Source organism: Choloepus didactylus, chromosome 22 (genome assembly GCF_015220235.1).
Source record: "Choloepus didactylus isolate mChoDid1 chromosome 22, mChoDid1.pri, whole genome shotgun sequence".
NCBI classification, from domain to species: Eukaryota; Metazoa; Chordata; class Mammalia; order Pilosa; family Megalonychidae; genus Choloepus; species Choloepus didactylus.
In genome coordinates, this window is record NC_051328.1 from 6642011 (window position 1) to 6663686 (window position 21676).

The 21676-nt window shown below is 46.5% G+C and overlaps 1 long non-coding RNA gene across 4 annotated transcripts in view; it reads left to right on the plus strand.

The window, feature by feature from the left end:
* LOC119518904 overlaps positions 1-21676 on the plus strand; it is a 74430-nt gene that overhangs the window by 19277 nt on the left and 33477 nt on the right. The window contains exons 3-4 of one of the 4 annotated variants that reach the window (XR_005213869.1): positions 15298-15534; positions 16618-16727. This is a non-coding gene — a long non-coding RNA (uncharacterized LOC119518904). Of the gene's footprint in view, positions 1-15297; positions 15535-16617; positions 16910-21676 lie in introns of those variants that run through there. The other 3 variants (XR_005213868.1, XR_005213870.1, XR_005213871.1) reach the window with 3 other exon arrangements.

A 21676-nucleotide genomic window follows, 5' to 3' on the forward strand; every position in this document is an offset into this window, starting at 1 on the left:
TGCCACCCGGCCACCCTGCCACCCCCTGGCCTGCCCCTCCTCCTGTCCCGGGGTCTTGGCTCACATGTCCTTCCTCAGAGAGTCTGCCCTAAATTGGTCTCAGTCAGCTACTGGCTATTTTCTTTTCCTCATGGCTCTCAGCACAATTGGTGATTGTCTGCTTCCAATAGAAAGTGAACAGCATAGAACAATGCCTGGCATCTAGGAGGTCCCCAATAAATATTTGTTGAAGGAAAGGAGGAGATAATGAGTAATTCTCAACCAGGTCACACCTGGGAACACGTCGCAATCACCCAAGGACCATTTTCAATCCACAAAGCCCAGCTCCCCTCCACGGCCTTTTCCTTCCTCCGGTGAGAAACCCAGCTGATATTTTAGGAGGGGAAAAAAAGAAAAATCAAAGTCTGAGAATCCCCTCTCCTGGGTGTTCCAGGCCTCTCCAGGCCTCCACCATTCCGTGAGTAATATTTGCAATCAGGGAAATGTAGAGTAAATAGCACCAGACTCGAAGTTGGGGCACCTGGGTTCCAGGTAGGGCTCAGCCACAGCCTGGCTGTTTGCTCTTAGGAAAGTCGCTTAATGCCTTTAGGCCCAGGACAAGAGGGTCCATACAACCTGTTTTAACTCCCTTGTCCAGTTGTGAGGGGGCATAGGATAGAATTTATGAAAAGTCTATGCAAATTAAAGAGACTTTCACAAACGAAACACCTAAACCACATTTGTAACACAGGTGTACTATCCACCCAGGGAAGCCAAGAGAGCTGGGGCATGTAAGTCTACAGTGGGAACCTGCAAACATGAAAATACCTGCATGTCTTCTGAAAGGAGACCCTGAGCCACACGGTCTAAAATAGGGCTTGCAGTAATTTGCAGAATGATTTGCATGTCCTTTGCAAGTCATTTGAGGCAGGTGGGTATGCAGCCAAATCCATAATACTTTTGCTCTCCCTCCTCCAACCACACTTGGCCTCTTCATCTTCCCACCGGCCCTGCTGGAGCCCAGCCTGGAAAAATGGTGGGTTGGGCTCCACCTGGGGGCTCCCCTTGCCATCCCCTCTTCCCAGAAGCCTGTATGGGGGCCTGAAGGGAGCCCAGAGTGCCACCCTGTCATGATGGATGGCAGGCCTTAAGCGTGACTGAGCTTTCACAGTTGAAACCATTAAAGGTTATTCTCCTTTTAATTCTTTGTGGTCGTTCTCACTCCTTCCTTAGAGAAACCTCTGATTTTCACTTGCAAGATGCTTGGCTGCGCTTGTCATACCCTAAAAGGTGATTTCAGTTCTCTGATGCCAAAGAACCTTTTCTGCTAATCAAAACACAGCTGCAGAAGCCCGTGTGATCTGCTAATGGGCACCCCAACTCTGGGGTATGTCTTGTCTGTACCTGGGAAAATAGATATAATTAGCATTACAGATATCATATGTATATGCAAATGCAGCAGGTAAAAATGACTAGATATGAGACAGGGCTGGAGTTTGCCAAATTCCATCAGCCCAGCTGTGCAGCTTAACCAGACGTGCACACTACCACTGCCGCCACGCCTTCCCCAGAGCCAGCGCTGGTGTCATCTTATCATCAACTTTGCCCCCGTATGCTGGAATCGTCACACAAATTATTTTCTTTTTTAAGATAAAAACAGATCCCCACTATTTTCTGGACAGGCTCAGTAGCCCCAGATCTTATGAAGCTGCAGGAATCCCAGCACCTGAGAAGCAGGTGAGGGAAAGAAGGGACAAGAGAGAGGAGCCTCTTCTGGGTTTTGCCTTTAATAGGGGTCTGTCCCCAAGGCAATGGCCTCTTGACTGGAGAGACCTGGTGAGTCATTGCTAAGGCCAAAATGTCTGCTTCGAGGAGAACCACCCAGTAAGGAGAGCCTGGAAGGTTGGTGGTGGGAGTCAGAGGCCTGAGGTTAAGTTCTGTCTCTGCCTTTTCCTGGCGGTGGACGCTGGGGCCAGTGACTTACTGCTCTGTGCCTCCAATTCCTCACTCTAGTGGCACCTGCCCCAAAGGGCCTCACTGATAACATTAGCCTTTGTAATGGTGCCCGGGAGGGTGAAGAGAGGCAAGGACCAGGCCCTGTGGCCATCCTCCACTACTTGCCATCTGTATGTCCTTGGATAAATCACTTCACCTCTCTGAGCCTCAGTTTCCTCATCTGTAAAATGGGGCTAATCAAACCTACTTTCTCAGACTGTTACAAGGGTTACATTAGACAATGGATGGACATCATGGTGCTGTGTAATGGTAAACAGTCAGGCAGTGTTAAACCGGAACTAGGTATGTATGTGGAGTAATAGTGTCTGCATCTTTTGTGGACATCTAACTTCTACTTAACTATGAAGTCATGCAATATGGAACCTGACCTCCACCAAACTGTGAGGGCATGCAGTGTGGCCATTCAACTTCTACCAAGCCATGAGGGCATGCAGTGTGGGCATCAAACTTTGTGGCTGGGGTTGGGGTCTGTGCCTTTTTCATTTCTGTATGCACAGGGCCTAGTGCATTGTAGGTGCTTGATAAATATTTACTAGGTAATTAACGGCTGAGTGAGTCAGTGAATGAATGGATGCTGAATTATACCATGAACTTCTTTCTCTTTCCTGTGGGTGGAATGGAGAAAGGCAATATTTGTATAGTGTTTATAGACTTTGAAGGCAGAAATATATATATTCAATTCTTGGTCCTATCATATCCTGTCAGTGGTTTTGTTTGACCTTCAGTTTAAGAAAACTTGCTGATTGTCAGTTTCCTCATCTGTAAAATGGGGATACAAATATTACCCCCTTTATTAGGTTATCGCTCATGTAAATTTTATGTCCATGGGGTCTAGTACATGGAAAGTTGTACCCACTTGTACATGTAGGGCGCTTAGCATAGTGCCTGGCACGTTCCTAACTGGAAGTTGAATCGAAATATGTCCCTCTCATCACTGCCCCACCCTACTTCCCCTCCTCCCTATACAGATTCCTGGGGTATTGTTCCATACCCAGCCCTGTCCTGAGCCCAGAAGTGAATCTTATCCTTTATCTAACCATCTCATTGATGTTTTTATTCTGTTGAAGGCATCAATATTTGTTCAATAGTATAAGTCTTAAATAAGCATCTAAATGACATATTACAGATGATGAAAGCCATTTCCGCGCAGATTATCTCACATGATCATGTTTCCATCGTTATCTGGGGCCTCCGTAGTTGGCAAATCTCAGCTACTTAAATGATAACATTAGTCCTAATACTGTGTAAAATGACTAGTTCCTTGGGGTAGGTTTATTTTTAATAGTGTATGTCAGCAGCAAATAGCTTGGAAAACCCCAGAGGAAAAAGCACAGCTCACACTCTCATTGAAGCGATGATATGGATATATTTAATATCTATATTAAAAACCTTTTAGGCACCATGGTGATATCGAACTGGATAGTGAGACCTGTGCAGGCTCGATCCTCCACTAGGTATAATGCAGTGTGCATTATAGAAATCGGTTGAGGTTGTTCAACATCAAATTGGGGCTTCAAAATCTTTGACAGACATTTGACCTCAGTAGTAAAATACTCTGAAACACAAGCTGGGAGGATAAAATCACTTCCTTTTTTTTTTTTTTTTTTTTTCTGCTAAGTCTGTTGATATGTTTGCTACGCTATTAAAATGTTTAAGCACTTGCCTGCAGCAAAAGCAGCCTTCCATCTAAAGTTGTAATTTATTAGAGTGCCCAGAACATTTATTAGAGTGCCCAGAACATGCTTGCTATTTACCCAAAAGATGGCTGGGGGATTCTCCAAGGGAAAATGCACCACAGTTTGAAATCAAGGAGTTAGATCACAGGTGAATGGATTGAAAACAAAGTTATTTTGGAATTAACAGGGGAGATAATGTAAAACCTACATCGATTTCCTATCCCAGACACAGAGGGTTCAACTATAGCGTGGCCCTGGGCTGGCCTGAGCTAAGTCCCTGGGCTGGTTGCTGAAAGGGGTGCCAGGCACCAAGAAGGGGTGCAGGGGCAGCAGGGAAGGGGGTGCTTGCTAGAGTCCTACTCCTTCCAAGAAGGGCGTTCCTCTCTGCTTCAGAGTGTCAGACAGCTCAGCCCGGGGAGCAGGGAGCAGATGCTGCGTTTCAGCACACTCCTGTACACAAAACCCCTTCCCTCTGGTCCTCCTGGGTAGGGACCAGGCTTGGACCTCTCAGACATAACTGTAGGCAAACTGAGTTCTGGGGTGGGGGTGGGGGGTTGCCCCTGAGGCATTAAGGCCTTTAGACCCTGGAAACTGCCGCCCCCTTGGCTTGCCCTAAATGACACAATAGGTTAAAGCACTGCACCCAGCCTTTGGGGGAAGGGGAGCTGTGTGCCCCTGGATGACCACAGATAATTAACTCCTTCCGGTAACTGGTCATCCAGGACTGTGCTTTGGAGGTCACCTAGAGATGATGAGCCAAACTGGAACTATCAGGTCACAGTTGTCTAAAACTGATGTATAAAGGGATAGGGAATTTTCTCTACCTCCTGGGTCCTTGACTACACAAATAGCTAAAACTACTTTTAAAAATTTGATAATTGTATCTCAGACTGGGTTAAAAGGAATAGCTGGTACTCTGGCAGAAAAGGGATGACAGCACAATACATTTGGGAAATGTTGTATATCTTGAATATCCACAGAGCACAATGGCGTAGTAATTCATTTTGAAGTAAAAAACAAGAAAAAAAAACTGGTTTCACTCTGTTTATTTAACTCAGTGTTTTCCAAAATCATTTGGCTATGAGCTCCTGTTCTTCACAGAATGTCTACCCACACTTATCTCTGTGGAACACAGTTTGAGAATCACTATGTGTTGGGCAGAATTCTAAAAATGACACCCTCCTCCCCACTCCCGGGATCTTTGTGCCCTGATTACTCAACCAAGCACTAATCTAGGTACCACTGTGAATGGATTTTGCTGATGTAGTTAAAGTTCCAAGGAAATTGACCTAAGAAGTGGAGATTATTTGGGTGGGCCTGACCCAATCAGGTGAGTCCTTAACTGGAAGTGCGAGAAGGACTTTATGCTGTTTTGCTGGCTTTGAAAATGGAGGGGACCACATGGGAAGGGATGTGGGCAGCCTCGAGAAATACAGCAGTGTCCAGCTGACAGCCTGCAAAGAAATGGGTACATCAGACCTGCAACCATGAGGAACTGGATTCTGCCAACAACTGGATGAGCCTGGGAGGAGATTCCTCCCCGGGGCCCCCAGATAAGAGCCCATTTTGGCTGACACCTTGCTTTTGGCCTTGCGAGATCCTAAACAGAGGGATCCAGTTGAGCCCACCCAGATTTTCAACTGACACATTGATGAGATAATAAATGGGTATTGTTTTCAGCTGCTACATTTGCAGCAATTTTTTATGCAGCAATAGAAAATTAAGACATGCTGATTCAGACAATTCAAAGCAAAAGGGATAATGGTGTCCCCCTTCCCTACCTCCTTACATTTATAAGGTGTTTTAAATATAGCAAAACACATCCATCTCTGAGATCCTCCCAGCAGTGCTTGGATACGGGCAGGGCAGGGTCTCCATGTTACAGACCAGGAAATAGAGTTGGAGAGGTTGAGGGACTTGCCCAAGACACTTAGGCTGTAAATGGAAGCAAGAGGACTTAAAGGGGACTTTTTTGCAAACTAGGGTGGGGAGTTTCCTGAACACTTTTTGCTTTAGAGTAGGAAAGGCGTGTGCAATTGGGAGCTTGCAAAAGAGGATGAGAAAAAAATTCAGAGGAAGTCACATCGGGCAAAGGGTTAGGCTGCTTCATCAGAGAGGTCCTTTCTCACATCCCTAGTCTCTGGCCAGACAAGCTTGTTAGGAAAAGGACCCACCGCTGTGAACAAGGGACACTGTGTGGGGGCAGGGCCTGGAGGCTGCGGAAGTGGCTGCTGGGATGCTTTATTTGGATGACTAAGGGCAAAGGCACATGGCCGGAGGATGCAGAGGAACGTTGTCTGCAGGCCGCCCTCCCAGAGGGGTGGTAAGCAGAGGTGGGGCTGCCTGCGTGGTGACTCAGCACTTGCCTTGCCCCTGGAGGGGGCCCCTAGGGTATTGTGGAGTAGACAACTCATCTGGGACCACCCGTCATGGACAGAAGTGGAGACTGAGGCACAGAAAAGGTACAGGACTGCCTCAAGGTTGCAGGTGCCCCTGACTTTTTCCAGACAGTATGTGGCAATACATACATACATAAACACACACACACACACACACACATGCAGAGATGCACACACACAGAGACACACACAAACACATGCAGAGATGCACACATACAGACACACACACACACATAAACACTCCCAGACACAGAGACACACACACACACTCCCAGACACACAGACACACATACCCACACAGAGACACACACAAAGATGCAGAGATGCACACAGACACACAGACACACACAAACACATGCAGAGATGCACACACACAGACACACACAGACACACACATACACACTCCCAGATACAGAGACACACACATACTCCCAGACACACATACCCACAGAGACACACATACATACATACACACAGAGATATACACAGACACACAGACATACACCAACACGCATAGAGACACACAGAGACACACAGACCACACACACACACAGATATACACAGACTTGCAGAGATGGACACGCCTACACACAGGCACATGCACTCAGACACGCACTCAGACATACACAGACACAAAAATAGGCACACACACACAGTCACACACAGATTACACCTAGCTGCGTCCTGGCGATTCCCGATGCTGTTTAATGATCACGTGCAGATCCAAGTTCCGAACTTTGCACGTTTAGTGCCCGTGAGCTGGCTTTGCATCTAGCACATGTAAGGGGCCCCCCTGCCTGATCCTAATAGCGTCTGACACTGATGGACATAGACCTGGTGCCCAACACCATTCTGGACATGCTGCGTGTCACCACACTCGCTTGTCACAGCAAGCCCGTGAGGTGGGGGAGCTCACGACGGCTTCTAACAACGTGTCTGGCCAGAGGCAGTTGAGGTTTTGAGGGTTCTAAAGCTTTTCCAATTCGGGGGGCCTTTGTGAGGAAAAGGAATGCAGAATCGCCTCTTGTAAAGTTGGGTACAGGGAAAGGGCCCATGGAAGGCAGGGCTCGGAAGCCTTCTGGTAACTCTGCCTCTTGCTCCCACGTCTCTACTTGGTGCAGGCTGAGCTGTGGACTGGGCAGGGTCCCGTGGCTGAGACCTATGGAAGGGGGGTGAAAGTGACGTGGGTCACCCCCAGGACTGACAGTGGGAGCATGTGCTGATATGAAGCCTCCTCTGCCTTGGGACCCCAAGTAAGTGTGACAGTTGGAGGCTCCATTCCCTGCCCCGTGCCACCACCACCACCACCTGTGTCCACCTGCACGGGTATGAACTGTGAGTGTGAAATAAACTTGGTGTGTTAATTCACCAAGATTTGGGGGTTGTTGGTTTTTAACCATGACAAATCTAGCATCATCTAACTGATTAGGTAAGGTACTAATATCGTTCCCATTTTCCAGATGAGAAAAATGAGGCACAGAGAGGTTTAGTAACTTGCCCAAGCACACAGCTAATTAGTGGTGAATCTGGGATAAATGGCTCGGTGTCCTAGTTTCCCAGTGACATCAGAGAACGGTGAGGACTTTAGCCAACTGAAAATATTTGCCCTGTCTAAAGGCAATAGCTGCTACTCAGCTCCAGTTGAAAGTGGTAAAAGACAACTGCAGGCTTATCATTGCCAGATCTTCTGACTTTTTTGAAACAGGGCCATAAATCCAAAGATCTAATGTGAAGTTTCCTGATTATTATACATAGGCAACCAATTGAAGGCGTTTCCTTCTTTTTTTTCACACTAAGAGGCCGAGACATCAATCAGTGAGATAGATTTGGTTCATCAGTTTGAGATTTTACAATATTGAACTTCTAATTAAAAAAAAAAAAAACACTGAAAATTCAAGCAAGTAATATATATGTGCTAAGAGACATGGTCCAGGTTACAAGAGGGGCCGGCTGAGCTGGGAGCTGGTACAGCAGCCCAAGAAGCTTTGAGCGGGCAGTAGGACTTGGCATGAGGGACAGCATTCCAGTCCCCAGTTCCCAGAGGGTTTTGGGCAGTAAGATGATGGGGATCAGGACATCCCTGGGGGGAGAGAGTCACGTACAGTTTCAAGGAATTGATCACACCAAAATTGTGTTGTTGGAGCTGCTTGGATCTTGTGTATGAAGCTGTCATCCTCACGTACAAATCCTCTTTGAGGGGACACTGCTGGCTCCAAGTGATGGGAGTTCTGTCCCATGTGAATGAAGGGCACATGGCTGAACGTCCTGAGCCAGAAGGAGAAGGCTCAGTTGGGAAGGAAGGCTTCCTGGAAACTGGAAATCTCCCCAGTTGCTTGACAAAGCCCTGATGAATCCAAGATTTTGTCATCTGATGACTTCTTCTCTAGCTGATTGCCTTGTGGGCCTCAGCTCATTCTTGGGGATCGGGACAGTGAGAAGGAAAAAAGATCGTGTCCGTGTGACCCTTAGAACACAAAGGCTCTGGCAAGGAAAGTGCCTGCGTGACCCAGTCAGAGGGGACCCAGTAGCATCTGGAGCATCTGACCTCAGGCACTAGCCCATGGGTCCCCAAAGCACAGAGGGGAACTTTACTAACATCATAATAAACGGACCATCCGTGGAGACAGACTCCTGCAGGCAAAGACGTTTGGAAAACTGGATTACATGATGAAACAAGGCCCTTTGCTGCAGGACTTCTCAGAACCTTTAATAGGCTACAGATATCTCCAAGAGGGTGTGGCACTCTTGCTCTGCTGTGAAAGTGCACTCCCCCCCCCCTTTTTTTCCAGAGTCTCGTGGGGAAGAATGTGATGGAGAAGGGCTTTCTGATCTTTCATCGGGGGGCTTCTTTCCTTACCTCTCAGTATATTCTCCTTCTTGCCAGCATTCTTTAAAAATTGCAGTTTTTTTCTTTTCAGGAAAGGGAACATTTCTATTTATCTATGACTTTAAAAAATCAGGTGACTCACTGGAGATTGGTTGAGGTCACTGCGTGGCTGTCCCGGTGGCCTGTGTGACTTGGGGCTCTCTGGGGTGGGCACCGACCTTGACCCCTGCTCTCCAACTCAAGAATACTTTCATATTTGGTATTTCCAGTCCAAGGAGGCCCTTTAAGGCAAAGTGTCAAAGGCATTTGGGAAGTAGCAGCATTCTAAAGGAAAAACTCCTTCTGCCTGGGGACATGTGTTTTTAGGGCCTTCCTGTTTATGGCTGAGTGGTAAACAGCTGGGGCTGAGGCCCGAGGACCCTCTCTTTCTGGGTAGCAATGGGTGGGGAATGGGCCAGCCCCACCAGACTCAGTGTGTTTATTCCCCAGCATCCTGGGGACATTTTCCCATCACCCTATGCTCTCTGCTTCACCTATACTGGGGGACGGTTAGGGCTTTGTGGGCTCAGGATTCGGATTGCAGCAGTGACATTTGGGACTTGCCTGCCATGTGGTGTCAGCACACATTCACGGCTATGATTATTCCTTCAACTACCCTCTTGACTAAGCCTCCAGGGCCTCAAAAGGGATGGGGGTTCGGCAGGGGGTCAGGCCCGCCTCCTCAAGATTCCCCCCGGCTTGGTCCGGGGAGCCACTGACTCTGGGGTGGGACTCGGAGGCCTCTGCCTGCTGCCAAATGCAGCCTGTGATGGAGGAGATGGCGATGGCGTCAGAGGAAGAGCCCAGGGCCGGAGGCAGCCACCCCCAGGAGAATCAATAAACTCTCATTATCAAGAACAGGGTCTGGGGGTGAGGGGCAGGGAGTAAGGGAGTCAGGGACAGAGACAGAGGGGGCGGCGGGAAGAGAAGGGACAGAGAGCAAGACACACACACACTGACAGATGCAGGAAAAGGGCCTGCCAGGGAAGAATGAGCAAGAGGCAGCCGAAGTGCATGGCTGCCACACCCTCCTGTCCTGTGGGCTGGGCCTGCCCTCGTGGGCAAGACAGGGGGAGAGCACGAGTGGGGGCCGCCAAGCATTTTACACAGCAAGACATCCATGCGAGCCATCTCTGGATTCTCTCCTGCCATGTCAGTTCTTTGAGTTACTAATAAGAGTAGAAGATCCCAAACATAATATCTATAAAGAATATTGCATGAACTCTTTGAGGCAAAGACAAAATTCTCTAATGTCCACTTACAATGTTTAACCAATCAATTTAGTTATGCTAGGATATTCGAATAATAAAGACTGTAATATGTTAGGTTGCAAGTACAGCTTTGACCTCCCCAGTGTCTCCATTGCCCCTGGCACTAAGGCTGTGCCACGGGCCCACCACCTGTGTGGTGTCCGCTCAGCACGTTTGGGATTCACCTGAGACAATGTCCCTGGGAGTGAAAGGACAAACCTCAGGTACCCACTGGCTAGTCTGCAATGTTGCCTCTTTTTAAAACCATCTTTAAAACTGCCTTGTCCAGATCCCCAACACTAGCAATTTTGAGGTCTCACCCCAACTAAGGACTACTACATCTGTGCAACTTTTCTTTGCCCTCCTTTGCCCCATTTAATCCGATAACCTTGATAAGCACAGCAGCTGTCTTTGACTGAGGGCATTTGGGGACGGACATTTCCCCTGAGTGCATTGGAGGCCCTCACAGGCAATGCCTTTGCAACACTAAAAAAAGTTGTCTTTTTCCTGTGAAGGATAATTTTTGAACCAAACAAATATGCAAACGTTATTATTATTATTATTATCATTATTAACATTTGGGCTTCACTGTGTGCCTGGCCCTGGGCTATTTTTGCAAGCGTGAACTTACTTGAAGGCCAATCCCACTCATCCCAACAGGAGCTATTTCTCCCCTGCTGTGCGGAGATGCTGGGGTGGAGTCCCTGCTCCCGGTTACAGAGCTCGCAGGCGCCAATGTGCTTGAGCCCAGGGTCCTGCGTGGGGTCATCGCAGCCTTTCACAGTGAGGAAACCGAGGTCCTGACTGCCTGCCACCGTCCATGGCCTCCTGGCTCCCCATGGCAGCAGGGCCCAGACTAGGTTGGACTGGGTCCCCAACTCCCAGCCTCTGTCCATCCTCCCTGCTGTCCCTGGGGGGAAATGAGGAGATGAAGGATTCACAGGGTAGCTGATTGCAAGTCCTACCAAAGCAGTCTCAGTTCCCACCCCACCCCCATCTCCACTCTTTCCCCCAAGAATGCACATCTGCCCCCCTGCTTCCCTGCCCTCCAAGGAGGCACCCCTGCCGCCCCCCCCCCCCACCACTTGTCTGAATGATGCATCCTGCAAGCAGCCCAGCCTCCTGGCCCCTGCGGGTGGCTGAGGGTGGGGACTGCGCACACGGTGTGGCTCTAGACCTGCTTAACCTGTGCCTGCTCCTCCTGATCCTGTCTTCTCTCTCCGCCTGGAGAGAAAGGGTCTCCTCACCTGGAAGCAGAAGGAAGAAGCCTCGCGGCTGGGTCAGCTGGCTAAGCCAGTGAGAAGTGTCCCTGGGTTTGGGCCATTTGGGGTCATTCTCTCTGCACACAGGTGGATGGGGACCCCTGAGTCCTTCGCCTCGGACGGTCGGAGAGCCCCAGAGGAGGAAGGAGGGACCACTGCAGAAAAGGGGTTTGGGCTTTGCTCTCTACCCCTCCCTGGGCACAGGACCACCTTCTCTTTTTGGAAGGAGAAGGCGATTTCTACTTTGTTTCTTTTTTGTTTGCTTGCTATTTCAAATTGACATCTTGATCTGCGGCAGAGTACAGAAGGGAGCTTCCTTTTATTATTACCCGCCCCCACCCCCCAAACAGGATAAAACTGCTGGAGAGTTTAGTTTGGATACAATGAAGCCAGATATCAGAAACATAAATTACCTTCAAAACTCTGGGTTTTAAGAATTTGTAGAAAGGTCATTGTTTTCTCCCCCTTTCTAAACTCAATGCAAAGTTTTTCATTTAGTCACTTATTTTCCTACCTTGATAAGATATCACTAGAGAAAAGTTGGTTAAAAAAGAAAGCAATGTGTGTGTGTTTTCCACTTTAATTAAAAGAAAAAAGGAAAGCGTGGAATGATAGTTTGCTAAGAAACAGGCTTCCTGCTTGGCAATGCTACCCCAGGGGTTATTTCCAACTACCAGGGCTGGATTTTGTCGAGTTTCTGAACTTCAAAACCAAATCGCGCTTCACTCTTAAATGACATTCGGAAATAACAAATGTGGGACTTTATGAAAGTTTTAAACGTGTTTCATTTGAAGTATTTTTTCTTTAAATTATAGGAAACTTTAGTCTTGTTGAGTGGAACGCATTTTTTACCCCTGCGAGTTCAGCCTGCTGGTTTCTGTTTTATTTGGGGGGAAAGAGCTATCTGTGTAACCCCCAAACCAGGGAATCAGTTTCATCAGATGTTTCCTAACTTACTTTAGATTAAGGGAGAGAGGTCTTGAAGCTCTAGAAGAATAAAATTGTAGGGGGTAAACAATGCAAGTAATTCGTTCCATCTATCTGTTTTGATCCACCCTTAATTTTTCCCTTTATTCCTTGGTAGCCCCCCCACCCCACCCCAGGCATGTTGGACTTGCTCTGCTAGCACAAGCTGTGACTCCCACAGGTGAACTGTGGGGTGGGGCAGGAGAAGTGGGACAGTGGGAGCATAGGAGTTGGGGGAGCAGAACAGATTCCAAAAGCCAGAGGCTACCAGGGAGATGGGCCTGGAGGTACCAGCTGTTTCTTTCTTTTTCTGATATTGAGTTCAACATCCAAAGGCCAGTGAATTCCCCCACTTGGCACATTTTATGAAAAGGTTGCATAAATTATGGTGCCTAGTGCTGCAACTTTTAAAAAAGTACTTAAAGCACTGGCTTTCTTTTAAAAAAATCTTAATTGGACCTAAGAATTTAGAGAAGGGCAGGCAGGAAAGACATTAGCAAGGTACCCACTGCCAGAAGTTATTGCAAACTAGGTGGTTTTCTGATTGGACTGCTTGCTTGTTTGTTTTTTTCCTTCTCTTCTTACCACATGTTACTCTCCTTTCCACACTTAAGTGTGTGTATTAGAAAGAGTTTGCCTCCTAGTTTGTACTTTTTCTTCTACCTCAAGCTTGAAAATCTCTGCTCAAATGCTCCGAGATATAAACTGATGCACACATACGCTTCTCACAGGGTCAGCCTGTATCCAACATCCCTCCAGGGCTTCTGCTAAAGCTCCCACTGTGCGCTGGCTTCCTGGAGTTTGCTTCTGGGTGGCCCAGAGACAAGCCAAAGACTTCAAGCTTGCCCCGAGTTTCAGAAATGCCTCCATCCCAAGACACCAAGGGTTTTGGCTGTCGTCTTTACTAACATGTACAAAATGCCCTGCTTTGCAGGCTGATTTATGGTTGCATTAGGGAAAACTCCACAGAGGATATAAAATACAGTGTTCCAAGCTTGGGCCTGATCTTTCATGATTTCGGCGATTGTGAGTGCCTTTTATAACCCCAGTGCCAAATCGAAATCAAGGTGATTTGAACATCAATCTCCTGGATAAAATCAGGGCAGGCTCTATTGTGGTTTGACCTTCGTGATGCCTTTGGTTGGTCTGGCTTGTCTTAAGTCCCTTGGACAATTACCCAGGGACAGTTGGAAAATGCAGTGATAATGGCCAGTGCTGGGATTACCAGCTGTATCAAAAGGCTTAACCGTTCACCCCAGAGACCTCTGAGAGCCAGAGGAAAAGCCCCAGAGGAGGCTCTGATGGTCTCCAAGAAATGCAGGTGCTGTAGGTTGGGGAACGGCGAGCGCCTTCGGGCCATTTTCATGTGTTCATAGGATGCGTCCCTGAACTTCTCGGCCTCTGTAGCACATCTAAAAGCAACACTTGGAATCTTACAGAAAAGTCTGCAGACAACTAAGCCTCAAAAAGGCTGGAGCAACCCTCTTTGTCTTACTTGTGCCTAATTTATAATTCCAAGAGCTCAGGTGACTATAGGTCAGAAAAGTAAGTTTCTAAAATGAATGAAAGAGCTGGGATGAGAATGAAATCAGTAGCTGCTGTTTTGGACTTACCACCTCCGACAGCTGATTCTCCTTGTTGATTTTCCTAGAACAAAATCAGAGGCTTCCTGTAAAATCAGACAGGTTTCCTCTGTGATATTAAATCCTAATCCAGAGTTTCCAGTGAGGCATTCCCCAAAGCCTAGGAGGGTCTGAAAATATATTTTGAACAGATTCGTGGGAATTGTAGATTTTTGGAAACCAAAGGCTTTCTAATGATGGTCAGAGGCTGAATTTAGGATAAATATTTTTAAGTCAGGGTTTTATGCCTATAATCTGAGTTTCTCAGCTTATATTTAGCCCAAGCTTCTTTTGAAAGTAATTCCATCTCCTTTGATTCTGCACTCTTTCATAGCCCAGGGGAGGAACCTCAGATGGCTCTTCAAATGGTAAAGGCTGTTTCATGAAGTCCCTTTAAGGTATCATGCTAATGTATATGGGCTGTTTATTAAGATAGATAGCTTGTGTTGGAAACCAGAATTAATTATAATATATATAATTACTCACTGGTCAGCCCAGAAGTTATAATTTATTGTTCTTTAATTTACATTTATCAAAAATATTTGATTTAAGGAATTACAAAAAAAAAAAAAAAGCCTGATTTGAGTGGTCATGGAGATGGTGGGCATTTAGCAAACTTCAGAACTCCTTTTTTTCCCAAACATTTTGAAACTCATTGTGTATAATTTCAGGAAATAACACACCAATATGAGGAGGTGACTTGTGCTTGTTGATTAAAAAATGGGTAAGTCATTTTTGTATAAAGAAAGGATGCATTTTTCTCTTCCAGACTCACACTTTTGAAACCCTAGGCAAGCTTGCATGATTAGAGTGTCCAGTCAAATCAGGAGAAATATAGAATATGCATGTCAGTGCTGGAAGTGATGGTGGTAGGGAGATCAAATAAAGAAAAATATTAGCTGCCTTTCCTTTCAGATAATAATTTCTCCTGGACAGTGCAAAGAGACCGGCAGTTTGTCACAGACCCGCTTTTGTATAAAATGAGATTTTCATGCCTGTCCATAAAGCGTTTCCGTAAAGCTCCACTCGACTTTCGAACATCTTGTCTCTGAATTTCCTTTCCTGATTCCTGCCGTGTCACAGCACACAGGAGCGACTCTCTCATGTCCTTTGTTTCTGAATTAATGTCTGTGATCAAGAGGGACCCCTTGGCCCACTGTGAGAAAGCAGCCCCCAGTCCTCTTGCCTCCTAGAAATCCTCTTTTTAATAAATGCACTCACAGTCTGACTTGCGGTGAGTTGGTCTGAAATGTGTCTGCAGGAGACGCGGCACCACCGGGGCGCTGGCTATCTTCCTTCTGAAGATGAAGGAGTGTCTGTACTCGGATGATGGCTGTAAGAAGATCCGTCTCAAGTTTCTGTGTCTTTTGATTGAGATAATCTTTGAGCCATTTGTACCTTATTTTACACCTCACCGAAGGCTGCGATCAGAATGCTTCACTTCCAATTCCCGTTTTCTCCAAAGTCAGAAATGGGGGTAATTGATTTCATGGTTTCCGTAAGTAAGAAAAAAGCACAGATTGGGTGTGGCTTGAATTATTCTTTCTGTACATAGAAATTTTGTTCTTTTATTGAGGGAGAGGGTGGAGGTGTGGATGGGGAAAGCTTTGAGGAAAGACTTCAAGCTCCTCTTGTGGATTCTCAAGGGAACTCCTGGCGGGTGGAGGGAAAAGCAGGGCCCTGAGCAGCAGAAAGCACCAAGGGACACCTGGTCATTTCTGCACAGGGCCCCCTGCCTCCCCTCTGCTTAAAAGCACTGGTGGTCTCTCTCTAACTGAGTCATCTTGGCAGGTGATCTCACTGCCCTCCCCCCTACACAGGACCCGACTCCCAGGGATGTAAATCTCCCTGGCAACACAGAATATGACTCCCGGGGATAAATCTGGACCTGGCATTGTGGGATTGAGAACATCTTCTTGACCCAAAGGGAGATGCTAAATGAAACGAAATAAAGCTTCAGTGGCTGAGAGATTCCAGATGGAGTCTAGAGGTCACTCTGGAGGACATTCTTATGCACTATATAGACAGTACTTTTTAGGTTTTGATGTATTGGAATAGCTAGAGGTGAATGCCTGGGGCTCCAGCCCAGTGGCCTTGACTCTTGAGGATGATTGTATGACAGTGTGGATTGCAAGGGGTGGCAGTGTGATTGTGGGGCCTTGTGGATCACGCTCTCTTTGTCTGGTGTGTGGATGGATGAGTGGAGGAATGGGGACAGGAACTGAATGGGGACTGGGGTGGGATGGGGGGATGGTTTGGGTGTTCTTTTTTATTTTTATTTTTTTGTTCTGGTTCTGCTTCTTTCTGGTATAGGGAGGATGTTCAGGGATAGATTGGGGTGATGGATCCACAACTGTGTGATGGTGCTGTGAGCAGTTGATTGTGCACCATGGATGATTGTATGATGTGTGAGTGTATCTCAATAAAACTGAATGAAAAAAAAAAAAAGGAAAAAAAGCACTGGTGGGCAGCGGGTACCAAAAGGAAAGCACCTGCAGTAAGGGGGTGCATTGGCTATGGAGAATTCAGAAGTGATAAGAACACCAACTAAAAGTGGTCTCCTTTCTATTACCACTATAAGCCAGCCGTTCCAAGTACTGGCAGTGTGCTGCAGAAGGGACTTCAGTAACACCGATGTCAGCGAGGTAGAAGAAGATGCTGTTGCTGCCCTGTCCAGATCTCCTTGACCAGGTCAGTGTACCCCCTCCCTTGCTACTAATGTTAGCTGCCAATCGTTCATAGCTGCCACTTTCTCTGAGAGTTACACCCATCTGTCCCCTGGGGCAGCCCACAGCCAGAGAACAGCTGCCCCCCTTGCATCAAGAAGAGACAACCATAAGGAGCTATTGACCTCTCAGAGCCCCCACTCCACGACAGGCCAAGCTTAGATATTACTCAAGTCCTCAGTGCCATGCAGCCCCTTTCATTGCTCTTTTCTGCTCTTCTTCCTCCCTCAAGCACTGTGTATTCATATTCTCGAATAAGCCTTTTCTAGAAAACTGAGCCTAAGTCATTTGACTGCCACACTCTGCATGGTGAGAACATTTGGTCTATGGTTTCCCAAGCTCACCTTCACAGGGCTTGCCATCCAAATATGCCCAGGTGTCTAAATTTTTTCCTCTTCAGCTACAGGTGTAAGATGTGCTCTTGCCACCACTTTGGCCTTTTCAGGCTGCACCAGATACCCTCCGTGGGTCTGTAGAGTTACAGAACCCAACACTCTCTTGAGGATGGTAGAATTCCTTCCTTAAGGGCTCTGCTTGCAGGCCAAGCCCAGCTTCTGGGAGGCAGGATGATGAGTGGCCTGACAGACCTGGATTGAGCCCAGATTGCCACCTACTTTTTGTGCAATATTGGGCAAGAGAGGAGCCCAATGCCACTCTCACTCAGCTGGTAAGGAGCGGACCCAATGTTTGAACCCAAGAGATCCATTCCAGAGTCCCTGCTCGTAACCACTATCTTGATTAAAGGGCACAATTAATTGAAGGTGCTCAGCATACTCCCTGGTTGCTCAGAAAATGGGAGCAATGAAGATGTTTATCACATTGCTGAGAAGATGAGGATGATGATGATGATGAATGCAACAAAGTGGAGGGTACAAAGCTTTTGCATGTGGAAGACACAGGGCCACAGATCAACTGAAATCCCATAAGTTCTTCCCCAAAGTCTCCTCCCAATGAGGCAAAACAACCTGGGGTACTAGAATGAGTGCTGGTCTTGGAGACAGAAGACATCACCCACACAAGATGCTGACCTTGGGTGAGTTCATTTGTCTGAGTGCGCATCTGTGAAATGGGCAGAAATGTCAGGATTGAATGAAAAGACATCCTGGGAGAAGTGCTTAGTCTTGTACCTAGGGTGGTATGTGCCCAGCAAATGTCTAGTAGATGGAAGGAGGCCATGTCTTGGGAGACGAGTTGAGGGCGTCTCTGGAGAGAAGCAGTGCACAGTGGCTCGCCCACTAATTTGAGCACCTCTGAAAAGTAGATGGAAGTAACTCATACATGTGGGCTTGAAAGAATCACGGGGACCCAGTAGACTTAGTTTACTTGGCTCCTTTGAAGAGGACTTGCTATTTCACTGACTCCTTGCAGGAGCTATTCCTCTGGACCCAGGGTTTCTCCTACCTCCAGGTCTTATTGTCACACATTGCTCTCCATGCAAATGCCCACAAGAGCAGGGATGTCTGTATTGCTTGTTTCTGCATTCCCAGCATTTAGAATAGTACCTGGTGCACAGTAGGTATTCAGTCAATACTATTGACAAATGAACCCCACCAAGTGTCCAGGGTTGAGTATGGCAGGGACAAGCACTCCACTAGGGTACAAGGGGCCTTTGGCTGTGTCCTTTCTCTGCTCTTTGGCTTTGGACAAACTGCCTAACCTTATGGGCTTTGGCCATTGACTGGGCCAGTGATATCTGCTCTTTCTTCTAGGGTTGGGGGACAGTGTCAATGGAATTTCCCTGGTTCTTTGAATTTTAATAGCTATGAAATTGATTTGAAAAGTAGAATGTAAGGAAGTTTAGCTAGTTCTAAAATTTATAGCCAATGCAATTTCAAGAAAATATGCTTCTGATTTTCTCCCTCAGAAATTCAAAAATACTCTTCCAAATAAACTCTTAAGTTAAAGAAGTCAAAACTGAAATAATAAACTATATATTAATGGCACCACATGCTGGAAGCTGAGATATGGCTAACGTAGCACTCAGAGAACATTTTATAGCCTTAAATGGATTAATCAAAACCTAAGAAGGATTGAAAATATACGACCCAAGCATTTGAGTTAAGAAGCTGGAAAATACATAGCAGCAACAGCAGACACCCTTAAAGGAAGAAAGAAGTTACCACTGGACTGTTCTCTTAGAAGAGTCTTATGATAGGGGGATGTGTTTGTATCAAGAGATTTTCTGAAGAGTTGATACAGTTTTCACTAATTAATAATTTGGAATTATATATACTGTCATTATGCAGAACACGGAGCTTTCCAAAGGATACAGGCATTCTATAACAGCCAATCATGTTTTATTTGATCAAGGTTGACCTCAGAAAAGTGTCAGTCAAAGATGATGGAGGGGGTTATGGGGGAACTGACAGGCTGTGCTGCAGGTTGCAGAGAGCCCATTCTGGGCCTTGGACTATGTCAGAAGCATTTGACTGCAGGATGCAATTTGCTCAATTTGGCAGAAGCATCGGGAGGACCTGGAGACCTGAGAGCAAAGTGTAGACTCCTTTGGGGTAGGAGGACGCTGAGCTATCAGCCAGGAATCCCCAGGACTGAGGGTGGTGGTGGTGGGGTGACTCATGAGCTGGCTTCCTTTTCTAGTTCCATTGTGGCAAAAATCAGAGACCACTCTCAGCTTCAAGGACCTTAGGCTGACAGGATGTTGGAGAGTTTAGACCCCCTGAAATTCCTCTCTGAGCTCCCTGGCCAAGGAGGATTCAAATGCCCCGTGTTTAAGCAGGACCTGATGCTGGGCTCATGTAGAGAAGAGAGACTTGAGAATGTTTCTCCTTCAAGGCTTTCTCTGCCTCAGATAGTGCCTGCACCTCCCCTCCTGCCAAGGGGAGGGAGCCAGGGAACGGGATGCCTTCAAAGCCAAAGTCTCACACCTTCATGGGGTCATGAACCACGTGTGTCACCGGCTGGGGGTCAGGCCCTGGTTGTCTGGGAGTCTCTCCTTGACTGGCGAGTGCCTTGAGCATCTTGAGACAAACGCTTCCAACGAGGTCTCCGCCAACTTTAACCCTGAGAAGTCTTGTTTTGTTTATGTTTGCTCTGTGAAATCAGTAAAATGGTAGTGCCAACCTCCCAGGGCTGTGGTAATTTCCCATTAGGAAATCATGTAAAGCACTTGGATCAGTGCTTGGTTTAGGGTAAAACACAAATGCTATGGTAGTTGTATGTGCTCATTTTTTCATTTGAAACACAGAGAGAGACAGTAAACTTCATATCCTACCTCAGAAGGGAGTTTGCATGTGTAAGGTAGAGCCAGATGAATTTGTCGATTTTTGATCGTTTTTGACCTATAAAATGGCAATTTCATGTGAGTAAGGCTGACAAAATTTATTATATTGATTCACATCTGTAGAGACTTATGAGCAATTATCAGTATGAATTGTTGTTTTATTTCCCCTATATTTTCTAGTTCCACCTCAGGAAAATGTCAAGACTGGAACCATGTGTTTTGTTTTGTTTTGTTCCTTTTTGTTTCTTTTTACATCCCTCTCCCCACCACTCCCAACTTGCCTGTAATCATATTTCACAGAGCTCTGTAGGGGAAGCTCCGTGAAACAGAAATATCCATAGCAAAGGGGAGATTTGTTATTTTCTGTATTAAATTGTTAATTGCCTTGGTAATTGCCTGGGAGACACACACAGACATATACACACACAAAACAAATGTCAGGTCACACACTTTTCTCTCAACAGTGAGATGAAGATGTTTTAGTTATTGGAAGGCAGATGTCACCTGGAAGAATAAAAGGAGGTAGTGGGAAAAAAGAAGGAATGGAGTGGGCGTGAGGGTTGGCGGGGAGGCAGGCCGCCCCCTTGGTTATCAGGCAAAATGACTCCCCAAATATGACAATAAATCACCGCAGGAATCAATCAGACGGGAGGCCACTGCTCCGTGCTGATAATGCATCAATCAATATTTAATGTTTACACTTTAATTAATCCACACATGGGAAGCATTCTTTCAGTGACAAAAATAAAGGGATGAGAAATAAAACACCTTTTCTATCGAGGAGCGGTGTGCGCACTGCCGATCTGGTGGCTTTGATTGGCACTGTCACTGAGCCTCGCTAGTCTCGAGCCACATTTGGGTATAGAGCTCATATGGGGGAGGGGCCCAGAGGTGTCACAATCTGGCCTGGGAAGATGTTGTCTTCATCAGAATCGCGCGGAGTATGGATTCCTTCCAAGGCAGAACAAAGCCAGGCGAATATTGGATTCTAAGCATTGGTGACATCCTCTCCCCAGACAAGATTTCTTCCTGCAAATGGTTGTCTGTATTTCCAGGCAGGGTGAGGAGGAAAGATGTTTCCTTCTCTGATTTGAGGAGTCAAAGTGCTACAGAGATGCGGATTCCAGTCTCAACCACCATGACCCGTGAGCGTGCCTTCCTCACTCTATCTTATCTCCTATCAAGTGTTTTAAAATACCCACACCCTGCAGCAATTACACTTCATGGGAAACTGCATGTGAATTGATGTGAGCTGTGGTTGACTAGTTGAACTCATATTACATTTCGCACATGTTTCATCAAATGGATATTTCATTTTATTTTGCAGATTTCTTGTACATTTTGGAGCCAATGTGTTAGGTTTTGGGTCTCGATTTTTTTTAAAAAAAGTATTGTGGTTTTATATATATGTACATATATATACAAATATATGTATATACATGTCATAAAATTTGCCATTTTCACTGTTTTTAAGTGTAGAATTAAATGGCACTAATTGCATCCACAATGTTGGGCAATCGGGCTCACCAATATTTTGTAGGCCCTTGGGAAGCTCATAGGCTATACACGTTGTACCTGTAGTTTGTATTTGAAAAAATGACTTTGAAGACAATGTCAGATTTTGACCCTGAAGAAACACTAAGCTTTCCTTTTTGGAGCATAGGAGTGAGGTG